Source organism: Lissotriton vulgaris, chromosome 8 (assembly GCF_964263255.1).
Source record: "Lissotriton vulgaris chromosome 8, aLisVul1.2, whole genome shotgun sequence".
Classification (NCBI taxonomy): Eukaryota; Metazoa; Chordata; class Amphibia; order Caudata; family Salamandridae; genus Lissotriton; species Lissotriton vulgaris.
Genome location: NC_141696.1, coordinates 242815607 through 242842026, shown reverse-complemented (window position 1 = coordinate 242842026; position 26420 = coordinate 242815607).

Genomic DNA, 26420 nt, shown 5'->3' with positions numbered 1-26420 from the left:
GGGCTTCAACGTTTACAGTTTGCCATTATTGGTTACATGGATTCACTGGGCCTTTCAACACATTTTATTAAGTCTCATACCATGGTAATTGGTCAAAGGAAGGTAGACAGGAAAACATTATTTGGTAACAGGATTGACCAGAGTTTCTACCTTCCTTTATCTGGATGTACACTTTGATGACTGGGGATCTTGGACCCCTCAAAAGATTTTGAAAAATAATACCTGATTGTGAGCAGTGGCTGGGGCAACATCTTTTGCCAAGAGATTAGGAGCAAAGCCGGTGCAGGTCCTGGTCAGGGTCTATCAAGAAAAATGCATCCCCATGGCAAGTTATGGGAGTGATGTGTGGGGCATAATGATGCCAGGGAACTCCCAATGACATAAACAATGTTTTTGAGAAGTCTCCTGGCTGTTCTCTCAGGTACACCTTCCTTTGCGGTACATGAAGAATTGGACATAGAGTAAATCTCAGATCTCAGACTACTGGCCCCTGTGATGCGATGGCTTAAAGTATGGATTAATCATATTCTTGCTCTAAACCAGCTAGTGAAAAATGATTGCAGGTTGCTTGACAGTGCACTTTGTATCCCCTGTCAAAGATACATTAAAAACATGATGCTGAAAGTGGGCAGGCCAGAGCTATTTAATAATCCCGAAACCCTGAGGAAAAGGGACCTGCCGGAGACAAAGAGTCTGTTTTTTTTCATTTGTGGCAGAGGAAAGGGTGAGGAGGGAGCTTATTGAACCCTCAGTGAGACTGTATATTTTGCTAACAGGCCCAGCGTTTGAGCCTTACATGGAGGTAGTAATGATCCTCACCATAGTTTCTTATTGGTGAAGTTTAGGCTTGATTTAGTACACTGGCTCTTAGCAGTCCCAGGATCCTTTTGTAAAATCGAGGAGTTGAATCCTTGCCTATGTGACAACTTCTCAGTGCAAGACACCATGCATCTTATACTTTCTGCGATTTTGAACAGACACTGAGGCAGCGTTTTATTGTTCCTGTGCTAAAAAATCAACTTTTGCAAGCAAAACCAGCACTAATATACCTGCAAATGCTTTTGTCCTCCGAGACTAGCTTTGGAGTTGCAAGCCTACTAGCAAGTGCGATTAGAGTTAGGAAAAAGTTATTCAGCACTAGGGTGTTTATTTATTTATTTATTTGCGGGTTTGTATAGCGCTTGATTCAACTCCCGGAGGAGTATCTCTGCGCCTTGGCAGCCACAACGGTAAGATGTATAGAAGTTTAACTAGATTGGATGATTAGAGTTGGAACAGATGGGTTTTAAGTTGTTTCCTAAATTGTAGGTGTTCTGAGCATTGTCTGAGGGCTCTAGGGAGACTGTTCCAAAGAGAGGGTCCAGCCACAGACAGTGCCTTACCACCGTGTCTAGCCTTCTTAGTTCGAGGGACACATAGCAAATCCTGGTCACTGGACCTGAGGGAGCGTGTAGGAACGTAGGGACGTTAGTACATTTAGGGGGAGATTTACAAAACATTCATGAACCGCAGCCCCTGTGAGGATGCACTGCATTGTGCGACAGGTAGGGAGCAGGAGAGCGCCATATTTTCAAAGATATGGCACTTTCTTCCCCTTTCCCTTGCACCGCGGCTGATTACAGCTGCTGTGCGCCACCCACATACCTTAGCACCATAGCGCTAGGGTGTGTGTGTGAGTACAGCATAGGTTTGGTACAGAAAGGATACCCTATGCGCTGCTTCAGATTACTTTTGCGTTATTTCCAGCACTAAACAAGTTTATCGCTGGAAAGTACATTAGAAAAAAAAGATATTGTGTCGTTTTGCGTCACTTTTGTGACTTAAGCATGGCGCAAAATCTTAGTAAATCTCCCCCCCTGGTGTCACTAAATCCTTTGCCGGATGTGAATGATGGTAAATTTGGTTACAGCTGTGTTTTCTTTTGAATTAAGATGTACCCTAAAGGTTTTATTTTTATTTTCTATTTTATTGTTCTCTCTTTTTTTAAACTGCAGATATTTTTAAAGTCCTTTGACTTTGTATGGTTTTAAATTACTGAATAAAGAATATATGATGATGATTAGGAGTAATTTCTGCCATTTAAATGGAAAAACAAGATCTCTGACAGACTTGCAAGTTACTCTGTTATAGATGAACATGCACAACCTTTCATTGACCGGATCTTATGTTCCTTAATGAGGAACACTTCAATTTATATGGTAAGGTTACCACAAATCCAAGACGGAGACTGAGCATGACCTACAGCATTTTACAATATTATCGTTTCCTATGAACGTGTATTTGACGTCAGCAACGTGATCACAAAGAAATCATACTCACAATTCAATGTTCATCCACACACTTTTGTTTGGAGTGTTCATACCAGGCCCAGACAACAAAGATGACATTGAAAAGAATTGTTATGGTTAGAAATAAGAAACTTTGGATCATGCTTTCCACTTACTGTAGTATAAAAATGTGAAAAGTAAACGTAGGGGTTTAGAATGAAATTAAATACAAGAATGCTCATCTAAGTTGTAGAAAGTAGGAAATCGTACAAAGACACATTGAGTCAAACAAACAAAAGAAATTCTGGATGCTCTGAGATTCAGATTGCATAGGTGACTAAAAGAAGTAAGAGAATATTATTAACCCCTTAACTGCTGGGCCTCTCCTCCCCCTGTGCTGAGCCCTTTTTGTACTATTGAGGGTGGTTCTCGCTTAGTACTCCATACCTTTTTTCCACATAAGGTATCCATGGCAAATTTCCGTCCCTTTTTTACAACATACTGGGAATTCTAAAAGTCCCCAGGGTTTGTGGATTCCCCTGGCGCGGACGGGGAAAATAGCCAAAATATAGATAACATTTTGAGTTGTGGGGTGCAAAATAGGAAAAGGGGCTCAGGAGAAAAGTAGGTTTTTTTATCCCATCATTGAAGGGTTTGCTGTGCTAAACCCGCCACATTCCCAGCTTTTAGGAAAATGCAGAGCTGAATGTTAAAAAAGTTATGGGTTTACTACAATTTTGGCATTTTTCCAAAGAGGTAGCCCATTGTATGTGCTCTCAACCTACTTCCAGTTTGTGCTGTAAACCCATGGGTGATCCAGAAAAGCCAAAGATTTCTGAAAAGTAGACACAATTCCAAATACAGTAGGACCCCTATGTGTGGATTCCTCAAGGTTTTCCCAAAGAAAATAATTGTTGAAATGAAAAAATATTCAAAATTAGTAGGAGAAATCTTCCGTTTGTGACACATTTTTAATCTGTAACTTTTCATCACAATGGCCAATTTACAAAAGCAATATACCATTACGTCCGCTAGACAATTCTGGTTGCAGGTATATATAGGGTTTGTAGGTTCTCCAAGAACCCAAGGTTTCCAGAGCCAACAACTGAGTTGCACTGTACAATTCATATGGTGAAATATGTACAGTGAAAAATGGGAATCAAGGATTTCTGAAATGGGCAAAAGAGAAGGAGTTTAGGGGCAGTGGTTATTTCTACATCTCTGTATTTGTGAGTCCCAGTACTAGCATATGATTTACATTTAAAATTATTTTCATTGGCATTTACACTTTTATACATATCACAATGTGTCAATGCATAGCAATGTAGAATACATAAAACAACTTCTACTATTGACACTCTAGATTTTGCATTTCCTTTTGTATTTATCCTTCCACCTCATTGTACATTAATCGTATTATTTTCCAAGTGCTGCCTCTTGATTACAAATGTTATTTCTTGTCAACATCCCTAATAACAAAAATCTAACAATCACCCCGCCCCCTCCCCACCCTCTTCCTAGCATATGAATTAGAGGGTATTTTTCAAATATGTATTCCTTCTTACAACCTGGCTTACACTTGGAAGGCAGAAATGCCACAACATCCAAATGGTAATATCAAATATCCTACTATTCTATGCTCCCACATGTCTTCTAATAAAAATGGTTCCTCCCTTGTGGATTCCGGAAGTTTCCATCACAGAACTTTAAGGAAAATGTGTGATTTCAGGCAAGGTTTGAGACTTGCAGGACTTTGTGAATAAGAAAACTTTGTGGAATTCACACAAGACACACCACCCTGGAATCCCTTATTTGTCTATTTTTCAAAAATGTCTGTGGTTGGCAGTTTTGCATGAGGTGGCAACTGAGCTCGACCCCAAATTCCACAGCTACCCCCTAGCGCTGATCTCTTCATGTAGCACTTTAGGGCCTTTTGTGTCAAGGTCTCTTGGTCAACCCACACAAGTGAGGTACCATTTTTTTCAGGTGATTTGGGGGAATGCTTTGTGGTAAGTAATTCGTGGTTCCCCACAAATTCCAGAAGTGCTCCTCAATGAAATGTAAGGAAAATGTGTGTTTTTAGTCAATGTTTGAGGGTTTCAGGGCACTATGGGTAAGAAAATGGTGTGGCATGCATGCAAAGCGGGACTCCCCAAGAACTGCCTGGGTCTGGTAGTTTTTTCCAGGTGGCAACCTACCCAAGCCCAAAAAGTGCAGCCATTCACAATTGCAAGTGGGATGATATTGGTAGTTAGGCACACTCTCCTGGACCATGTCTAAATACAACACCCAAAAGAATCAAATGTCCTCTTGTTTGCCATTTGGATCAAAAGCTTAAGTCTCAGGAGAGCAGGAAGGCTGTTGAGGTTTCAGGGGTGAGGGCTGGGCCTTATGTTATGATGGAAAAGACCCACTCCATTATTTTATTAAAAGAAATGTTGCTGACATACTATGGGCGTTCTGACCTCAGGGGATAAGATGGGGGTGATTAACCCATATGCCCCCTGGAGGGGTAGACAGACTGCTTTCCCACTTAACTTGAGGGGGGCGACATGGTATGCCAATCCACAACACCCCCACCACTTTTATTTAAGACAACATTTGCTGGCAGTTAGTAGGGTTTCTGCCCTCCTGGGGGCAGATTGTGGGTAATTACCTCAATCTGCCCCCAGGGGGCAGAAATACTGTTGCCGAATTTAGTTGAGGTGGGGGCATAGTCATGCCTATGGTGGGCAGCCCCCACCACTATATTATTATTTTTAAATCTTTCCCTGGCATCTAGTGGGCTTTGTGCCCTCCCTGGAGGTAGACCAAGTGTAATTGCCCCATCTAACAGCCAGGGGGTCATAAAAAATGTTCCCTGTTTAGTTGGGGGGGGGGTCATGCCCATGCCCATGTTGGGCAGGCCCAACCCCTCAACTGAAAAATATATTCCTGGCATTTAGTGGGCTGTCGGCCTCTCGGAGGGGTAGATTGGGGTTGGGGCACTGCTTTGGCCATGGTGGAGGGCCCCCACCCCTATATTTGAAAAAATAAATAATCACCAAATCCTTAAAAAGGCTAACGCTGATCCCAATGAGCCGGTTAACTATCGACCCATCTCTTTGTTACCGGCTCCAGCCAAGGTCTTGGAAAAACTAGTGCAAAAACAACTTGCAAGTTTCCTGGAAAGCAACGGGTCATTCCATGATTCACAACACGGATTTAGACAAGGCTACAGTACGGAATCAGCCTTGATAGAGATGGCCGATGCTGTGCGTTGGAAACTTGATGGAGGCTCAAAGGCGGTGTTGGTGCTGCTGGACTTGTCAGCAGCATTCGACACCGTCTCCCACCCTGTCCTCCTTGATCGTCTCCACTCCAAGGGCATTCAAGGCCAGGCCTTGAAGTGGCTGTCCTCCTTTCTGTCCAACAGGACTCAGGCGGTCTTCACCCCCCCCATACACTTCCAACAGCCGGCCACTAAAGTGGGGAGTCCCTCAGGGCTCCTCCTTAAGCCCCCTTCTTTTTAATGTTTATTTTTCCCCGCTCGCAGAGATGATCGCTCAGTCTGGAATTAAAGCCACCTCATACGCGGACGTTATCCAACTCTTGTTCTCCTATGACAGACTCTCCCAATCCACCTTTGACCCTTTAAAAAACTGTCTACGTAAAATTGCATCCTGGATGGACAATAACTGCCTCCGATTGAATGCCGGAAAAACCGAGGTCCTTTTTTCCATCAGCCTTCCCCCTTGGACCCCACCCTTTGGTGGCCACTTGATCTGAGCCCTCCCCCTTCACCTAAGGATTCCGTAAAGATCCTTGGAGTTAGATGGGACTCCAACCTCTCCTTTCATAACCAAGTACAGACAGTATCAGCGGCTTGCTTCTCCAAAATTAGGGTGGTAAAAAATGTTATTAACTTCCTCCCTAATAACACCAGGAGAGCTATAGTCCAAGCGTTGATTACCTCTCACTTGGACTACGCCAATGGTCTGTACATTGGTTTGGCCGCAGGGCTCTACCAGTGTCTACAGACAGTTCAAAACGCAGCGATCCGATTAGTATGTGGCATTTCCCTTAGAGAGCGCATTTCCCCCCATCGGCGCTCGCTCCACTGGTTGCCAATCCAGAAGAGAGCTGAATTCAAAGCCCTTACACTGGCTCACAGGGCATTTAAAGGACAAGGCTCTGCTTACCTGTCCTCCTGTCTACACCCCTACCAGAATGTGAGATCTCTTCGCTCCAACTCCAAAAATCTTCTTACCACCCCTAGATTCAAAAAAACTCGTTCTGGAGGGAAAACCTTCCAGGTTTGCGCCGCCTCCCACTGGAACAAACTCCCTCTTTCCATCCGGATGATTCCGGACGAGCTCCCCTTTCGTAAGGCACTAAAAACTTTTCTCTTCTGCTGATTCTCTCAGGAGCAAGACTCATTTACACTTTCAGGAGCGCCGGGACACCCCGTTGGGGTAGCCGTGCGCTATACAAAACACACTAAATAAATAAATCTGGTGTCTAGTGGGCTAATCTACATTCCTTTATGAACAGCAGGAAAGCATGGCACAGGTGGAAACAGAAGTTAGAGATAAAGAAATAGACGTTCACATCTCTTCTATGTTAACACTGGTTTTACAAATGTATTACAAATTAAACATAAAGTTCATCATTGCCTGCGTTTGTATATTATAGCATGGGCAGACACATGGAAAATTAGAAAAAGCCAGCTGCTTAAAGAAGGATAACGTCTGATGTACAAAGAAGTTTCCTTCCTATGTGATGGTGACTGTACTTAAATAGGGTTACAAACAGAAAGAACTAGCTGATCGTATAATACGTACAGTATACTCCCTGTGTAACTCCCTCCTCGAGAAAATCTTTAAAAATCCTTTCATTTATCTTATCATGCTTGACTATGGGCCACATGTACGAAAGCATTTAGCATTTCTTAATGGATCTTATAGCTATTTCCGGCCATTAAGAAATGCTAAAAAGCCTTTCCATATGTAAAAAGGCCGCTTGGGAATCGCAAAATGCAATTTCTACCCAGTAGAAATCAGGTAGAAATCTCATTTTGCGTTACCCAAATAGGAAATTGCAACTAGGGATTTGCTTTTTGCGCTTTCCTGAGCACATGTACAAATCATTTCCTAAATGTGAAATGATCGCGAAGTGCACTACGTGAGCTATGCGTAGCGCTATGCGAACTGCGTAGTGCGCTGTTTGCGATGATTGCACAGTGCCGGATGCTTGTCCGCACTGTTCAATCATTGAAAACGGCATCTTGCACAGTGCCAGCTGTCTTTTACTGCCGCTCGAGTAGATTTTTGCTCGAGCGGCAGCTTTCTCAACGGTGACTGGTGGTTTCTCATACGTATTGCTTGCCCAATATTCATTATCTCCAGGTAAGTTGCTGGAGATGCGTGGATCACACCCTGTCTGTTCATTTCCTTTAATCTGTCATGTTGCTAGATTTCTATGCTTGACTGAGGGTCAAGAAGGATCTATATAAAAACAGGATTCTATCAATGTGCATTAGTGAATAATTTTAGTTTTTGTGATGATTATCTATCTAATGAGCGTGGAACAAGGCTCCCTCTTGAGATGACAAGACGAGGGCACTATGTGCTTTTAAAATACCCCTCACACACTAAGAATCCCTTAGTGTCATGCTTCATCATGGGGGTCTTCCCGTCCCTCTACAGGGCGGGGCGTGCTGCGACCTACGAGCTACGTGGGAGCACTAATTGTTGTGAGAGTAGGCTATGTGTGGTGCAGTGTAGGTGATATCAGTGAAGTCTAGGGACCTATATATGTGAATGCAAAATTAAAAATTAAAAATTCCCTGGCTAGTAGAAAAAATTATTTATTAACTTCTCTGGCTGGGAACATTAAAAAGGGGGTTTTGTTGGTAGAGCTTGTATGCTTGCTACCCGGTCAACATGTTTCGTAAGCAGTCCCCTACTGCTTACTCATCAGGACCTCTGATGGTCCCTACAGAAAAAATACTCAATTTTGAATTCTAAATAGTATGCCTAAAGTCCTACAACTAAGTAGCAAAAATCGGCTACCTAGTTTGGCTTCCGGGCTTGAGTGGGCCCAAAGCGAAGCGTAGAAAAAACTGACCTAATGTGGTCTCTGTAAAGAAAAGCCGGAGAAAAAGTAAGGAATACAAGAAACATGTAAAATCAATGCTACATGAGTCTTTTCACATAGTTCTCAACGTCTGCATTCTTGCGAGGGTCACACTGTCATTGCGTGTGTGTCCCTTCACGACATAAGCGTTAGTGTTTCGCTTAATGCGGGGAGAGAAAAACTTAATACACTTTTCTTGGTGATTATGTTACTCGTATTGGTAAAATTAGTCATACGGTTTTTTAACCACATTATACGTGGGCAAGCAGATCTCAGAGCGCACACACACATGTCTCAATACAACCGAGTCACACCCCCAACAAAAGCGGACCAGGGCCGGGGAGACACAAGTGCTTTCACTGATAGTTGCAATGTGGTGGTTCAGGATTTAAAATTAAAGGGAAAAGCGTTCTTTGTATCTTAATGCTTTGGTGGAAATGCAGATACATATAAAAACGTGTTTATCACGTGTGACTGAATAAAGCGTGCATACATACTGGTAAGACACATCTAGTGTGCCTCATGAGCTGGCAAGCGAAGGGTGTTCCACGCGGTAAACTGAAAAGAAAAAACGCATCCTTCAGTCATTTCACGATACTCGCAAGTTATTTTAGCTTTGTAGTGTACGCGACCAAGTTTAGAGACTCATGGTCAGATTCTTTTACTTACGTTACCACTTCTTAGAGCAATGCCTTAGTCATACCCTTGTGCCGCTCCGAGGGATAAGGTGGCCGTGTCTCTGCCGTCTTTTAACCTGAGTGAGAAACTGTGTGGTCATCTCTGACTCGTATTGGCGGTATAGACTAGAGCGCCAACCCAAGATGTCCGCCGTTCATGGCATAACAGTGTGAAAAAGACGTGCTAGTGGAGTCTTTCTTCTTATTTTACGTCAAGTTTCTACATGCTGAAATTTAATTTTTTACAATGATGAGGAAGACCAATGTTGTTCATTGGGCCTAGGTTTGAAATACCTCAGTGATTTTCTCAATAGTGAGAAAGGGCAGTTCCTGCATGTACTGCATTGTCTACGTTGGTTATAAGGAAGTGCAAAGGCTAATCGTGGTACATTATTAAGAAACATACCGTCAATTTTCCAATGGTGAGCAAAGGCAGATACTTGTACATACATCTGGTTTTGGGCTAGTTATAATCTAGGCAGTGCTCGGGAGGTGGTAATGCGTGAAACCTGCTCCTCATGGCGGGTTGCGATGTGACTTATATTATATGCAACCCCCAAATTTGGATGATAGCGAGCACACACTATAGTTGTACCCATGGGATTTCGTCGTTAAGGCCGGTTTTATTTGAAATAATGCGGAACACCCATCTCTGTTCTTTCTCTAAGAGGCGTTCCTCATTGTCAACCGATTTAAATACTGTCCAAGTTATGTCCTCGGGTTTGTGACCACTTTCCAGGAATTGAGTGGTCAGCTTGGTACTGGCTTTTTTGCATTTGATCGTGCTCTTGTGTTCCCCTATTCTTTTCTTTATGGCCCTGCTAGTCATGCCAACGTATTCCAGGTGGCAAGGGCATGTGATGAGGTATACCACGTTTAGACTGTTACAGTTTGTGAAGCATCTCTGCTCCCAGGTGTTCCCATTCTGGAAGGTCAGTCTCTTGCTCCTTTTGGTTAAACAGCAGACTTTGCATTTACCACATGGGTGGTGCCCTTGTAAAAAATTTGGGTTTTTATTGGAGTCGTTTTTTTCAGCTTTTAGTCTCGTGTCGTCAAATATGTCCCTTATGCTCCGCCCCTTTCTGTGGGAAAAAATGGGTTTTGGTATCTGTAGGCCTCCACTGTTAAGGATCTTCCAATTCTTGTTCAGAATTTTGGTGACCTGGTTGGAGCTGGTATTGTATGTGGTTATACAAATAGGTCTCTGTTCCTCCTCTTTAGGGGCCTTCTCTTCCAGAAGACTCTCTCTGCAGTTGTTTCTCGCCCTCTTATACGCCTGGTTAATAATTTTGTCCGGATATTGGCGGGTTTCCAATTTTTTCCGTGGATCTTTGGACTGGAGTTTGAAATTCTCAATTTCTGTGCAATTCCTCCGCAAGCGCAGAAATTGGCCGTAGGGTAGATTGTCCCGCAGATGCTTAGGATGGAAACTCTGGTACATCAAAAGGCAATTATTTGAGGTACTTTTAAAATAGGTGGTGGTCATTAGTCTACCATTCTTGGGGAAGATGTTCAGGTCAAGGAATACGAGGTTACTGTTTGAGCTGGTGCTGGTAAACTTGAGGAAATCATCCTGTAGGTTCAGCCAGGTTAGAAATTGTTGAGAAGTTCTTTCATCTCCATCCCAGATGATGAGGATATCATCGATGTACCTCTTCCAGGTCCTGATGTTGTCTCTGAAAGAATTCCTGGGGTTCAGTATTCTGGTTACCTCTAGGTGGTGCACGTAGAGACCAGCTATACTGGGAGCAAATGTGCTCCCCATGCTGGTCCCGTGTTTCTGTAGATATAAGGTTCCATTGTATTAAAAAAAATTCTCCTTTAATGCCAGGGAACAGCACTCCATAATCACGTTTCTTGGTGTTTGGTATTCCCAATCGTCTTCAAATAGGACATCTTCAATGATGGCGAGAGTTTCATTGTGTGGGAGACTGGTATATAGGCTCTCCACGTCGCAGCTAATTAGGAGCTGGGTTTTTGGATCAAATGTCAGGTCCTCTAGTAGTTTCAGTACATCTTTGGTGTCTCTGAGGTAAGTGGATGTCCGTTGAACCATCGGTCTAAGAAATGCGTCTGCGAACTTCGAGACTGGTTCCAGGACGGATCCAATCCCAGAAACAATGGGACGTCCCGGGGGGTTGTCCAGACGTTTATGTATCTTTGGTAGAGTATACATATAGGGGGTCCTGGGGTTCTTTTGGCATAGGAAATCACCTTCTTTCTTGGTGATCCAATTGTAGGCTAGTGCCTCCTCCACCATTGTGTTGATCTTAACCTTGATACTTTCAGTGGGGTCGGTGCGGAGAACTTCGTAGTTCCGTTGGTCCTGTAGGAGTCGCATACACTCGTTATCGTATTGTGTCTTAGTTTGTATCACTGTGGCCCCGCCCTTATCTGCTGGTTTTATTACCATTTCGCTGTTACTACTCAGTTCTTGTAATGCTTTGCGCTCCTCATTGGAAACATTCTGGAACACTCGTTTGTTCAACGGATCGAGTTCCTCAAGATCTTTCATGACTGCTTTCTCAAAGGTAAGAAATTCGATGGGTAATGTGTTGTCCATTGGAGTAAATTTGGATTTTGGTTTCAATCCAGTGTCTCCTTGCTCGGTAGTGTTTTCCTTGTTTTTGAAGAAAATCTGGAGTTTCAGGCGTCTCATAAATTCCTGCACTTCTTTACAGAGTAGGAACTTGTCCATGTTAGCAGTGGGGACATATCCTAAGCCCTTCTCCAATACTCTTTTCTGGGCTTCAGACAGTTCGATGTCTGTAAGGTTAACCACTAGGCTCATTTCTGGCTTTTCGATGCCCCTGTCATGCTCCTCGTGGCCACCCTTGGAGGTTCCTCTTCTCCGGTGTTCCAGTGTACGTTGGTTCCTCTCCGGTTTCTTCCTTTGTTCCGTCCTTGGCGCATGCCTAAAAAAGACGTTTGGTCGAAATAGCCATAGTCCTGTTGTTGGTATCCCCATGGCGGGTATAGCCCCTGTGGGTGTTGGAAGGGCAGTGGGCCATACTGCTGTTGTGGATACATCATTTGTGGTGGATAGTTGTTCCATCCTCTTGCACCACGGTAATTAGGGCGTCAGAAGTTTTGTCTTGTGCCTTGATGCCTAGGGCTTCTGCCCCTGCTGGAGTCCGAACTGCTGGATCCCGCATCAGATGATTCATCATCTGTGGCATTATCGCGTGATGGTCTATAGTCATCTTTGATGTAAGGGTAGATTTTTTCTTTTGTCCACCGGCTTGTCTTTTTTTAGTTTGTCGTATTTACTTAGTTTGAGTGATGTCTCAAAATTGTTGAGTGTTTTATTGAGTTCCTCTAGATGTTTTTTAAGATTTGTCGGAGATTCATAGCTTTTTAGCCCTACTTCAATAGCTTGTATCTCAACTTTGAGTTCTGATGCTATTCTACTGGCGGTTTTGATTATAAGTTCAATCCAATCCCGTGTACATCGCCAGGAGATCTGTGACCAGTCAATTTTGAAGGCTTTGTCGTCCAAAAAGATGAATGGTTTGTTGCGGACTATTAGACCCGATGGAGCTGTGTTCACTCTGAGATATTCGGACATAAGCAGTCCATGAATAGCGGTCTTAATCTGGGTTCTTCTTAGTTCCTCTAATTCATCCCAATCATTATTGCTGGTGGAGGGGCCAGCGGAGCTTAGCCCCTCAAAGGTACCCAATGATGCCATGAGGTTGGAAATTTCTAAGCATGGGCTGAAAATTCGTTCCGCTCGCGAAATTTGCGGATTTTACGCGATTTCACGATCCGCGAATCTCGCAAAATCGTGGTAAAATCCGCGAATCAGCGGGACGAATTTTCAGCCAAGCACTTACAGGGTTACAGCAGCAGGTGCAAAAGTTGAAGTTAATTTTTTGTAACCTTTTACAAAAGGGTTACAAAGAAATTAACTTCAACTTGGGCACCTGCTGCTGTAAGCCTGTAAGTGCTTCCTGCCGCCTCGTTGCCTACTTGCAACTATTCTCTGACCCTGCTCTGACCCTTGAAGCAGGGTCAGAGAATAGTTACAAGTAGGCAATGAGGCGCCTGTCACGAAAATTAAACCTCAACAGGAAGCACTGACAGATATAAAAACAAGCATTTGCGATGCAATAGGTCTCGCATTAGGAAAGTTTGAGCTATTGGTCTTGTAAATGACAATTTTTTTTATTTATGTGTTGGTTTTGAAAATAGCTAAATTAATAGCTTTGTCATTTACAATGCCAATAGTTATAACTTTCGCAAATGTGACACCTATAGCATTTGCAATGCAACATGTTTTGTATTCACGTGACTTAGATGTATTGATATTACAAATTACAATGGCTTTTCATTTCTTTAAATAATTAATACTTAAATAAAAGTGATTTTAATTGATAATGGCAATATCTTAAACTTTTGTAAATAACTTTTGTGAAGATTATGTTCAGTGTATTTTATTGTGACAAAAATCCAAGAACAGAAGTGAAATATAAACATCTTTTTGTGACATTTGTAATAAAGCTTGAAACATTGAGAGAACATATTTGAACCAGTTGTTGTTGAATGATTGCGCAGATTGATGCTGGGGTGGCGCTGAGTGGTGCTGTGGTGGTGCTGAGTGGTGCTGTGGTGATGCTGAGTGGTGCTGTGGTGGTGCTGAGTGATACAGGGATGGTGCTGAGTGATGCTGTGGTGGTGCTGAGTGGTGCTGTGGTGGTGCTGAGTGATGCTGTGGTGGTGCTGAGTGGTGCTGTGGTGGTGCTGAGTGATAATGTGGTGGTGCTGAGTGATGCTGGGTTAGTGCTGAGTGATGATGTGGTGATGCAGAGGGCAGAAAGGCACAAAAAGCAGTCTAACAAAGGGCAGAAGGGAAGAAAAACAAGGGAAAAAATAGTCTAACAGAGGGCAGAAGGGCACAAAAAAACAGTCTAACGGAGGACAGAAGGGCAGAAAAACAAGGGAAAAACGAGTCTAACAGAGGGCAGAAGGGCACAAAAAACGAGTCTAACAGGGGGCAGAAAGGCACAGCTCCAGCAATGCTTTGGGGGGCCCTATCTCCCCAATGCTGCGTCAAGACTTGCGCCTGCTTCAAGCAGTCGCAGTGTTTTGACGCAGCATTGGCCTAAAAGTGACTGAGTGAAATCTTGTAGATTTCACTCAGCCACTTTTAGGAGGAGTTCCTGTGCAGGAACGCCCTCCCCTGCGCCGGAACGCCTCCTGATGGCGCAGGGCTTTACAACGTGACACATCTCTCAGATGCGTCACGTTGTTAATACCCAGCACCATGGCGCATCATTTGTGCTGCCGCTCCATCACAAAAGTGACGCAACTGCGGCGCAAAAGAGGCGCAAGCGGCTTGTAAATCTGCCCCATAGTGCTTTTACTACACTGTGTATCTGCGTAAAGGGCCAGAAGATGTATCTCCAGTGACCATGTGTGCCTGTGTTACAGGCACACATGGTCACTGGAGACACATCTTCTGGCCCTTTACGCAGCTGCAGTGTAGTAAAAGCACTATACATTTACCCAATGAGGGAGCACTTACTGGATTAGCCAGTAGAATGTACTCCAGGGCAAATCGCAAACAAATCCACGATTTCGCAGGAAAATTCGCAAATTTGAGGATTTTTTTGCGATTTCGCGGGGAAATCCACGACTTCGCGGAACGCGAATTTGCAAATTTTGCCCATGCTTAGAAATTTACTCGTCGGTAAATGATAGGCCCAGCTTGGCCATTTCTAAATGTCTTTCCCTTTAATCCCAATTGTTAGGCGCTTCTCGGATGCAGATGCACGGAGTGTGCTTGAGATGAAGTGTTCAACTGACTTCCGCAGCTGCACGCTGCCAGTAACTCCAAAACAACAGTCGAGGAAGTGTAGAGGTGATGATATAATCACCCTCCTTACTGGTCTATATAAACAACAGAATTCTATCAATGTGCATTAGTGAATAATTTTAGTTTTTGTGATGATTATCTATCTAATGAGTGTGGAACAAGGCTCTCTCTTGAGATGACAAGACGAGGGCACTATGTGCTTTTAAAATACCCCTCACACACTAAGAATCCCTTAGTGTCATGCTTCATCATGGGGGTCTTCCCGTCCCTCTACGGGGCGGGGCGTGCTGCGACTTACGAGCTACGTGGGAGCACTAATTGTTGTGACAGTAGGCTATGTGGGGTGCAGTGTAGGTGATATCAGTGAAGTGTAGGGACCTATATATGTGAATGCAAAATTAAAAATTAATAATTGCCTGGCTAGTAGAAAAAAATAGGGGTTTTGTTGGTAGAGCTTGTATGCTTGCTACCTGGTCAACATGTTTCGTAAGCAGTCCCCTACTGCTAACTCATCAGGACCTCTGATGGTCCCTACAGAAAAAATACTCAATTTTGAATTCTAAATAGTATGCCTAAAGTCCTACAACTGAGTAGCACAAATCGGCTACCTAGTTTGGCTTCGGGGCTTGAGTGGGCCCAAAGTGAAGCGTAGAAAAAACTGACCTAATGTGGTCTCTGTAAAGAAAAGCGGGAGAAAAAAGGAAGGAATACAAGAAACATGTAAAATCAATGCTACATGAGTCTTTTCACATAGTTCTCAACGTCTGCATTCTTGAGAGGGTCACACTGCCATTGCGTGTGTGTCCCTCCATGACATAAGCGTTAGTGTTTCGCTTAATGCGGGGAGAGAATAGCTTAATACACTTTTCTTGGTGATTATGTTACTCGTATTGGCAAAATTAGTCATACCGTTTTTTCAACCACATTATACGTGGGCAAGCAGATCTCAGAGCGCACACACACATGTCTCAATACAACCGAGTCACACCCCAAACAAAAGCGGACCAGGGCCGGGGAGACACAAGTGCTTTCACTGATAGTTGCGATGTGGTGGTTCAGGATTTAAAATTAAAGGGAAAAGCGTTCTTTGTATCTTAATCCTTCCAGAATGGGACTACCTGGGAGCAGTCTAAACGTGGTATACCTCATCACATGCCCTTGCTACCTGGAATACGTTGGCATGACTAGCAGGGCCATAAAGACCAGAATAGGGGAACACAAGAGCACGATCAAATGCAAAAAAGCCAGTACCAAGCTGACCACTCATTTCCTGGAAAGCGGTCACAAACTCGAGGACATAACTTGGACAGTAATTGAATCGGTTGACAATGAGGAACGCCTCTTAGAGAAAGAACAGAGATGGGTGTTCCGCATTATTTCAAATAAAACCGGCCTTAACGACGAAATCCCATGGGTACAACTATAGTGTGTGCTCGCTATCATCCAAATTTGGGGGTTGCATATAATATAAGTCACATTGCAACCCGCCATGAGGAGCAGGTTTCACGCATTACCACCTCCCGAGCACTGCCTAGATTATAACTAGCCCAAAACCAGATGTATGTACAAGTATCTGCCTTTGCTCACCATTGGAAAATTGACGGTGTGTTTCTTAATAATGTACCACGATTAGCCTTTGCACTTCCTTATAACCAACGTAGACAATGCAGTACATGCAGGAACTGCCTTTTCTCACTATTGAGAAAATCACCGAGGTATTTCAAAACTAGGCCCAATGAACAACATTGGTCTTCCTCATCATTGTAAAAAATTAAAAGGCAGCATGTAGAAACTTGACGTAAAATAAGAAGAAAGACTCCACTAGCACGTCTTTTTCACACTGTTATGCCATGAACGGCGGACATCTTGGGTTAGCGCTCTAGTCTATACCGCCGATACGAGTCAGAGATGACCACACAGTTTCTCACTCAGGTTTAAAGACGGCAGAGACACGGCCACCTTATCCCTCGGAGCGGCACAAGGGTATGACTAAGGCATTGCTCTGAGAAGTGGTAACGTAAGTAAAAGACTCTGACCATGAGTCTCTAAACTTGGTCACGTACACAACAAAGGTAAAATAACTTGCGAGTATCGTGAAATGACTGAAGGATGCAGTTTTTATTTTCAGTTTACCGCGTGGAACACCCTTCGCTTGCCAGCTCATGAGGCACGCTAGATGTGTCTTACCAGTATGTATGCACGCTTTATTCAGTCACACGTGATAAGCACGTTTTTATATGTATCTGCATTTCCACCAAAGCATTAAGATACAAAGAACGCTTTTCCCTTTAATTTTAAATCCTGAACCACCACATCGCAACTATCAGTGAAAGCACTTGTGTCTCCCCGGCCCTGGTCCGCTTTTGTTGGGGGTGTGACTCGGTTGTATTGAGACATGTGTGTGTGCGCTCTGAGATCTGTTTGCCCACGTATAATGTGGTTGAAAAAACCGTATGACTAATTTTGCCAAGACGAGTAACATAATCACCAAGAAAAGTGTATTAAGCTTTTCTCTCCCCTCATTAAGCGAAACACTAACGCTTAAGTCATGGAGGGACACACACGCAATGACAGTGTGACCCTCGCAAGAATGCAGACATTGAGAACTATGTGAAAAGACTCATGTAGCATTGATTTTACATGTTTCTTGTATTCCTTCCTTTTTTCTCCCGCTTTTCTTTACAGAGACCACATTAGGTCAGTTTTTTCTACGCTTCACTTTGGGCCCACTCAAGCCCAGAAGCCAAACTAGGTAGCCGATTTTTGCTACTTAGTTGTAGGACTTTAGGCATACTATTTAGAATTCAAAATTGAGTATTTCTTCTGTAGGGACCATCAGAGGTCCTGATGAGTAAGCAGTAGGGGACTGCTTACGAAACATGTTGACCAGGTAGCAAGCATACAAGCTCTACCAACAAAACCCCCTTTTTAATGTTTCCAGCCAGAGAAGTTAATAAATTACTTTTTCTACTAGTCAGGGAATTTTTTATTTTTTATTTTGCATTCACATATATAGGTCCCTACACTTAACTGATTTCACCTACACTGCACCACACATAGCCTACTGTCACAACAATTAGTGCTCCCACGTTGCTCGTAGGTCGCAGCACGCCCGCCCCATAGAGGGACGGGAAGACCCCATGATGAAGCATGACACTAAGGGATTCTTAGTGTGTGAGGGGTATTTTAAAAGCACATAGTGCCCTTGTCTTGTCATCTCAAGAGAGAGCCTTGTTCCACGCTCATTAGATAGATAATCATCACAAAAACTAAAATTATTCACTAATGCACATTGATAGAATACTGTTGTTTATACAGACCAGTAAGGAGGGTAATTCTATCATCACCTCTGCACTTCCTCGTGTTTTGGGGTCAAGAAGGATCTACTGGGCCCCTTACAAGAAAACTAGTAAAAAAAGCCAAAACTGGCCTTAGAAATCAGATTAATTCATGTATTTTTTTCTGCAGGAACTAAGACCATTGTTTACCATTATACCATGTGTGGGAGGTCTGTGCTCACTCCAAGGATTTATTCTTAATATTAAAATATTTTGAGTGTATTGAACCTTGAGCCAACTGAAAGAATATGTTGTAACAAGATCTGCATCTAAATTCACGCCATCTACCTATAACGCATAATTATAGAGTTCTATCTATTTTAGGAGCATCGCTGGCATACAGTAATGCCTGGATACACTGTCTTTCTTCCCTGGAAGTGTCCTGGTAACTCTCGCTCAGGAAAACTCCTAACCTATTTATAGACAAGTTCAAGATCATACATGTCTACCTGACACTTATGACCAACATTATCTGTGTACATTCCACCTAGAAAAGATCTTACTTTGGCACCAAGGGCCTGATTTAGATCTTGGCAGACAGGTTACTGCATCACAATGGTGATGGATCTCTCGTCTGCTGAAATAGAAATCCCATGGAATATAATGGGATTTATATTTTGTGGATGGGATATCTGTTACAGTTGTGATGGAGTAGCCCATCCTCCAAGATCTAAATCAGGCCCTAAGATATCAATGGATTTGCCTCAAGATGCCATTAATAGCAGGGTTAACTTAACCCACATAGCTTTCAAAGTTAAATTCAATTAATCAAAACACCAATTTGCGGCTCCAAGGTTTTGTGTCGCACCTGCACCACACAAGGGGGCACAAAGGCAAAATAAAACCTAAGTGAAATTTATCAAGCCACACAAGGCCATCTTTCCTGGCCCTGCTTGGCTTGATACAATTAGAATAATGCAAGGCAGCGCAAATTGCTGTCTTGCGTTCGTCTGCCCGAGTGAGGCGTTCCATAGAAGGAGTGTGGGTGTTCCTATGCATGTACCCATAGATTTTGACACATTTCCAGAGTTACCATTAGTGGAAGACCTGGAAATTAGACAAAATGCCCAGATGAGATGTATAAGGAGAAATATCTTTATTTCTCCTTCTTGTTTCTTTTTTCTATGTATGGTGCATTCTGTAGCACACATAGCAAGAGGAAAATGCCTTTGGGGATTGTTTTTGTGCAGGAAGGCATTGACTTTTTCCATTCTGGGCCAGAGTGTCTGCCTAACTCATGACAATTCTCCCTGAGTGCAATTCCCATTTGGGGTAGCTATCCGGGCCATGTGTAGGTGTTGCTCAGCTTTGGCAGGTGCAACCTCCCAGGGTTAATCCCTTACATATATAGACTCCCACATACATACAAGTGCATCATACTACCTGCATTTATATGCACTGGACATGCATGCAAGATGTAAGTCCAATGTTCCGGGTTTCACATAATAGTGGTACTTTACAAGAGAAAAGCAGTTTGCTTTCCCCTCCTTAACAAAGAGAAAAAGGTCTGGCCATGCTATAGATTCAAAGTACTAGATACACTGCCATCACATGATGCCAGGGCCATAATTAAAGACAGAATACCAGTTTCTCATGCAGTTGAAAATGCTTGGTTACTCTGAAGGCGACATTCCCATTGGTACACTAGATTATTAAATGTATTTTTGGTCTTGCATTATGTCTTATCCTTCATTTCAAATAAACAATTCTAATTCTTCTCACAACAAAATAAATCTTGAGTTTTACTAGTTTTAAGCCCTAAAATATGCATCGCTATTTCCAAACTCATTTTATCCTCTAAAAAAATGATACACCAAAATGTAGCAGGAGAGTGAATAAACAAGGCATATATAGTTTTGGACACACAACACTTCTGTCATCTTCTATACCTAATTTCAATATCTCCTATTTTTGGTCCATTGATTAGGATCTGAGCCATTGCTTCCCTATAAAATAATGCAATAAACTGAGAAACCTGTTAGGACAAATGCACTGAGGACTACTAGTTCACTTAGTTGAATATTTTCTTAACATCAAACAGCAATATAGTTCACACATGAAGTCAGTTTGGACATAACGATTAGCCATTTTAATAAAGGATATTATTTAATCTGTGCATCTTCAGTCTTTCAAGACACCACTAATAGGATAAAAAAGAATCAATTAAATCAAGTTATTGCTTCATGGCATTCTACTACATGGAGCAGTATTTGTATGTGTTCATTGCCCCATGTTACCTAAAGTAATTTAGTTTGAAAGTACCATAGAAATATCTTTAAACCTGGTGTTCAATTAAAATAAGATATTGTAGAAATTTAGAAAACTTACATAACTCACCTATTTAAAAATTGAACTTTGAAGGTTTATAAAGAAGCAGATGATTTGCTTCTGTTTCAAATGTTAATGGTCTTCGACATGTATCTTTATTACATATTCCCCCTATTTTATTGCGTAGCACTCCTGGATCTTTGACCTCTCAAGTGGTGGTAGCCTTCTAAGCAGGGCCATATAAATGTGCTTTGTTTAATAAGATATGTGTTTAAATTTCCAAGCTATTATAGCTGTCACACTATTAAGGTGACTGTGTGGAGGACTCCTGAAGACATGCACACAGTACACATATGGGGAGTTAAAATCAAGAATATGTTTGCCACACATACTAGTAAAACAATTGACAGTGATTTTAGATCAGGCATCTTCAGCAAGTAGCTCATGAGCTACTGGTAGCTCTACAGCTACCTCTAAGTAGCTCTCCTGTGTGGAGCCCAGTCCACTAAGTTAGAAACCTTCGTTAGGTTGAAGTAATACATATATCCTAAAATTGAAAAGCCTGTACTTGAGACAAAAGTGTGTGTATTTTCACAACACATATCCTGATGTTTGTATACAAATTGTTGGATTTCTAAACTATATTTAATATATTTAAAGCTGATATTTGAGTGATAAATCATGAATCATTAGGGAGACTTACTGTTAATATTATTACCTTGGTGCCAAGAGCATTGCACCTATGGCTGTCATTTATTAGCCATGTAGACTCAATGTAAGCCTGCCTGATGCACCAATTTGATCACTGCAAGCACTATCGTATCTGACATGATCACTATTACCACACTTAAGTTATTAGTAGTTCAGTATAATTTTCATTGAACATAAGTAGCTCTTATTACAGAAAATGTTGGAGACCCCGGTTTTAAATGATACATTTTCCCTTGAAGCCTTTACTTGTGGAAGCATCTTTACTGTATAAAAAGTGCTAAAACTCCAATCCGTACCTTTTAATGGAAAGGCCATTGAATCAAAATTTGCAGCACATAGCTAACAGTATTGAAAATACTTAGGTTGACATCATATTACCTATTACTCTTTCACCAGTTTTTAGTCTAAAAAATGAACTTTCTGAGCTCGGCTGAAGACTATTCCGAAAGTCATACACATTTCTGCTTGTGATCACACATCATTCATACATTAGTTGGCCTCTGCCTCCCACCTACTACTTTAATAAACTGCCCACAAAATATCCATGGCAGGAGAGGTTTTTTTCTGGATATAGCTGTGTAAAAGGTCTTGACAAACTCCTTTCATATTCATAGAACTATTTATTTATTTATTTATTTATTTAATTTCTTGTATAGCGCAAGAATCGACCCCGGTCGGGGTATCTCCGCGCTTTGCTCGCCAAGATGGAAGGAAGGAGGACTTTGCAAATGAGCTATAGTCTTGTGAGCTAGCCAAGGCCAGTTATTCCTCTAGGAACAGGTTGGTTTTAAGCATTTTCCTGAAGGATAGGTGGTTGGAAATTTGCCTAAGACTGAAGGGCAGGTTATTCCACAGGGTCGGCCCCACAAGGGGAAAAGCACGGCCACCTTGTCTGGTCTTTTTAATAAGAGGGGGTTTTAATAGCAGTTGATTGCTTGAGCGCAGAGATCTATCTGGTTTATGGAGTTGTAACTTTTGAGTCAGATAGTTGGGGCCATTTCCGAACAGGCACTTATGAACGGTGCAACAGATTTTAAATTTAACACGTTGCCGTATAGGGAGCCAATGAAGTTCTCTCAGTAAGGGCCTGGAGGGGGTTCTTGTGGGGGCGTTCAGAATCAGTCTTGCCGCTGTATTCTGGACCACCTGTAGACGATTTATGGCATCCTCGTTAGCTAATATCAGGAGCCCATTACAATAGTCTAATCGACTTATCACCATGGTCTGTACAAGGGTCTTTCTGTAATTATCCGGCAAAAAAGGGAAGACTCGCCTCAACAGGCCAATGGTGTGAAAGCATGCTCCAGCGATCACATTCACATGTTCCTTTAGAGTTAGATTTTGGTCTAACTTCACCCCCAGATTTTTAACAATCAATTTTGGGGAGGGCACTGGTCCTAAGTCCAGTGGCCACCAGTCAGGGGACCATAGTACAGTAGCTTTCCCAAAGAGCATTACCTCCGTCTTCCCAACATTACATTGGAGACGGTTGGAAGCCATCCAATTAGAGACAGCCCTCATACCTTCAGCAAAATTTTCCCTAACATTAGAGTTAAGGGAGTGGAAAGGGTAGAGAAGTTGGATATCATCGCCGTAAGACACCGGTGTGAATCCGTACTTCCTCACAATTTCAGCAAGGGGGGCCACGTACACATTAAACAATGTGGGGCTTAGGCATGAGCCCTGTGGCACCCCCTTCGTGAGCGCCCTTAAGGTGGAATTCATAGAATGGGTTTGCAGGCTTAGTATAGAGAGGCATTATAGAAAGCCTGACCATGTGCTGGGTCAGGGGATTGTCTTTAATATCAAGTGAGCTATACTGGCAGGACAATGAGGAAAGACAGTGAACAACCATGTTTTACTATGTATAACTCTGGAATTATTTTATTGCTACTAACTATGTTCACAGAATAGTAGGTTCATATTTTTCTCAAAGTTCTAAATGGGAAAAGTGAATTAAATTTGTACTGACTGGATCATGCCTCTAATAGCTGACTGTTTTACCGTGTGTGACCAAAACCAATGAGAGAATATGCCAGGAATTGATAAGGATAAGAGACCTACTGGCCTGTGGTTGCTACATCAAAGAACTCTTTATTGCAGGAGTGTGGTGTGAAATGTATCCAACTCTCGGTTGAATCTTTTAGAATTTTGTACCAGGGCTGGTGTTTCCAGTTTCCTGCTGACTTTTTTCGAACAGGGTCAAGATACCAGCAGGGAAGGCTGTTTGCGCTTGTGGACCTTCCCCTGGAACCTGGAGTCAAATGAACCTTTTTTTCTCTCTGGAAGAAATCCACTGTCCAAGTATGAATTTAACATGTGTTGTGGCTCTTAAAACAGAGCAGTGGGAGGTGTGTGGCAACTGTGAGAAGTGTAATGGAGTTAGAGGGGTTGAGGACTAAATATTTAAGAATTTTCTTTAAGTTAGCAGTGTAACCAGGCACTTTTGTGGGACTAAAAACAAGCTATACCAGTTGTTGTTTGTCATAGGTTTACCACAGAGGGTGTCTAGATAAATTGCATGTCAATAGTATCATTTATTTTCTCAACTTTTTCGTATCTGTCCACATGATTAACATGAACAAATTTTTCCAATGTTTTCATTTTGTGCAGTTTTTCTTTATAACATTTCATTCCTATATCTACTTTCTTCATTTTGGGTCATTGTTTAAAAATGAGAATTGCAATTTTTCAGAGGAGACTCATCAAAATAGGTTCCCTCAAATGTGTATTTTTTATATGAAAAAAAGTCAATGTTATTAAATATTATTGTAACTTGTAGGTGTTGGAGGAGCAGAGTAGCATTTGGAGCATTGTACAGGGGAGAACAATCATGTATGTTGGGGTGCAGTGAGTGATATTGCAGACATGAGCCAGCAACTATGACATAATATTAAAACCAGATGAATCTGGATGTTCTTTTAAAATATCTATCTGATCATCATTCTGCCGCAGAGTATCCGATTACATAATGATCTTCTAATACGCTTTTAGTGAAGAGGGGAGGACTCAAGCAAGTTCCGCAGAAGGTGATGTATGAGAGCTATGACTAATGTGCACATTATTTCAGGATGATTCTGCAACATGCTAAGCTAAGAATTACATACGGTGTTGCTGTCCTGTGGTGTATAAATTAATCCAAAGTTATTTTATAAATACTTTATTCAGATTGACATGGCAAAAGGCTTGAGGATATGGAAAGATGTACAGCCATCAATTGCTGGGAAAGGAAAAATTGTTTCTTCCACTGATGAAGGATAGATGCCAGCCCCAAATATGGTGCTCTGGGAATATGGTTCCTGAATGCTACCTCACCCAGTCTCCAATCCTAAATGCCCTGCTGATAACAATTAGAAGTGAGTAATCTGCAGCTCGCAGAATCACCTGATGTGGCAGTGGAGGTAGAACATCGGAACTTTGGGAGCTCTAATAAAAACAATGGAGTGTTCTTGGTTTCGAATGGTTGGTAGATGCCTGCGCATCAACATACCAATTTTTCCATGAGGCTTTTGTTTTACAATTTAGAACATTCTGCCCTCTAGGTGCAGAATGCCTCCGAATAGCCTGAGATCCCTCTGTAGCGGGCTCTACTGGCTATAAAAGGCCCACTACTTGCCTTTGACTTAGGCCTTTAACGCTGAGGCAGGTCTTTAATGGCCATCTCCAAAGGACGAAAGCCAGTTACAAGCTTCAAAGTGACCCCCCACATCTTTTTCAGTAAACAGCTATATAAGATGAAGTTTCAGAGCAGGCCCGACCGTCATTGTTGAATACTAAAAATGTTCGCAGCTTCTGGTAGATTTCAAAGCACAAGCTAACTTGAGGCCCCAGAGTGGTGAACCAAATATGTTGGCATTCAGAGTCTCCTAAATGATGAATCATGAAGTTGCAGGGTTGTACATTGCTGTGCGTGGTTGGTATTTTTTCCAGAAAAGCAGTAGGATATTTTGAACTGCTATTTTGGACACTCAGTCTAGCCTGTTGCTGTACATGCTCAGATTTTGACGTCCATATTTTGGTTTCAGAGAACTATTGAATATAGCTATTAAACTAGATTATCTCCACTTTCATGTTGTGTGACTGAAAAATGTCCATATAAGTGCAATGGTGCTCCTTAAGAGAGTTTTTTGGAGCTAGATTTAGAGCTACGATTGAGGTAGAGAAAACATATTAATAAATAATTGATGGGCTTTTTAGAAACAAAAGTGCCTTTCTAAATGTCATTAATGTTGCCCAATACTTAACAAATAAGGAATACTAGGGACCTCAAATTGAGGACCTAACAAGTACAAAAAATATCAAAAGTTGATACACAGCATAAAATAAACAAATTAAATATAACAAAAATAATACAGTCTGTGTAAAATGCCATTTTTATTTTTATATGTGATTCAGCCGAATAATGTGTAATACAAAAAAAAAAACAATGTGAGTGAAATATAAGATATGTGACTCAGGACAATTTGCAAAACAAAATTTAAACTGACTAATGGTACTTTTTGCCACTCAGTTTTTACATACTTGTGCATTTGTATATTGGGTTGCATTTAACTTGTTAATTCTTTATACCACAAAATATGTGTCAACTCCTTTACTAACATGTCTAATGACAAGAATCTCATAGATGTATTCTGCGGTTGATCATCTTGCTTGCCATTGACTGACTTTAGTCAGAGCTAAAATATTTGAAATAATTTTGGCATAAATCTATGTTTTTGCCACTTACCAATCTTTGGTTTTAGTTTGATTCATATTGCAAACTCGAAAATCTGGTACACATAATCTCAGTCTCAATGAATGTGCAAACAGTTATGGTCATGTATATAATATTTCACAAAAACATGTATATCAATTTTCAAACCAATGATTAGAGCAGTTTAGTTTTTTTTTTCCTGTGAACGTTCATGGGCCAGGTCTGATTAGTGGTGTGATTGATAATTCTTGAAATGATTCATGTAAAAAAACAAATATATTTATATACATATTCACTGAAAAAACCATAGGTTTTAGGGGCGTAATAGTTAGCTGGACATGAAGAAGTGTGGCTCAATGATTAGAGCGGCAGACCCTGATGCAGAGGTCTAGCCCGGGACCAGGGTTCAATTCCCCGCCTCAGCGGGTCTTGGGCTCAAAATTCCACGGACCTGATAATTCTCGCCTTGGTGCCTATTCCAATCATGGAGTCCCACTCTGCAACTCTGGGCAATAGCTTGCTTAATCTCCA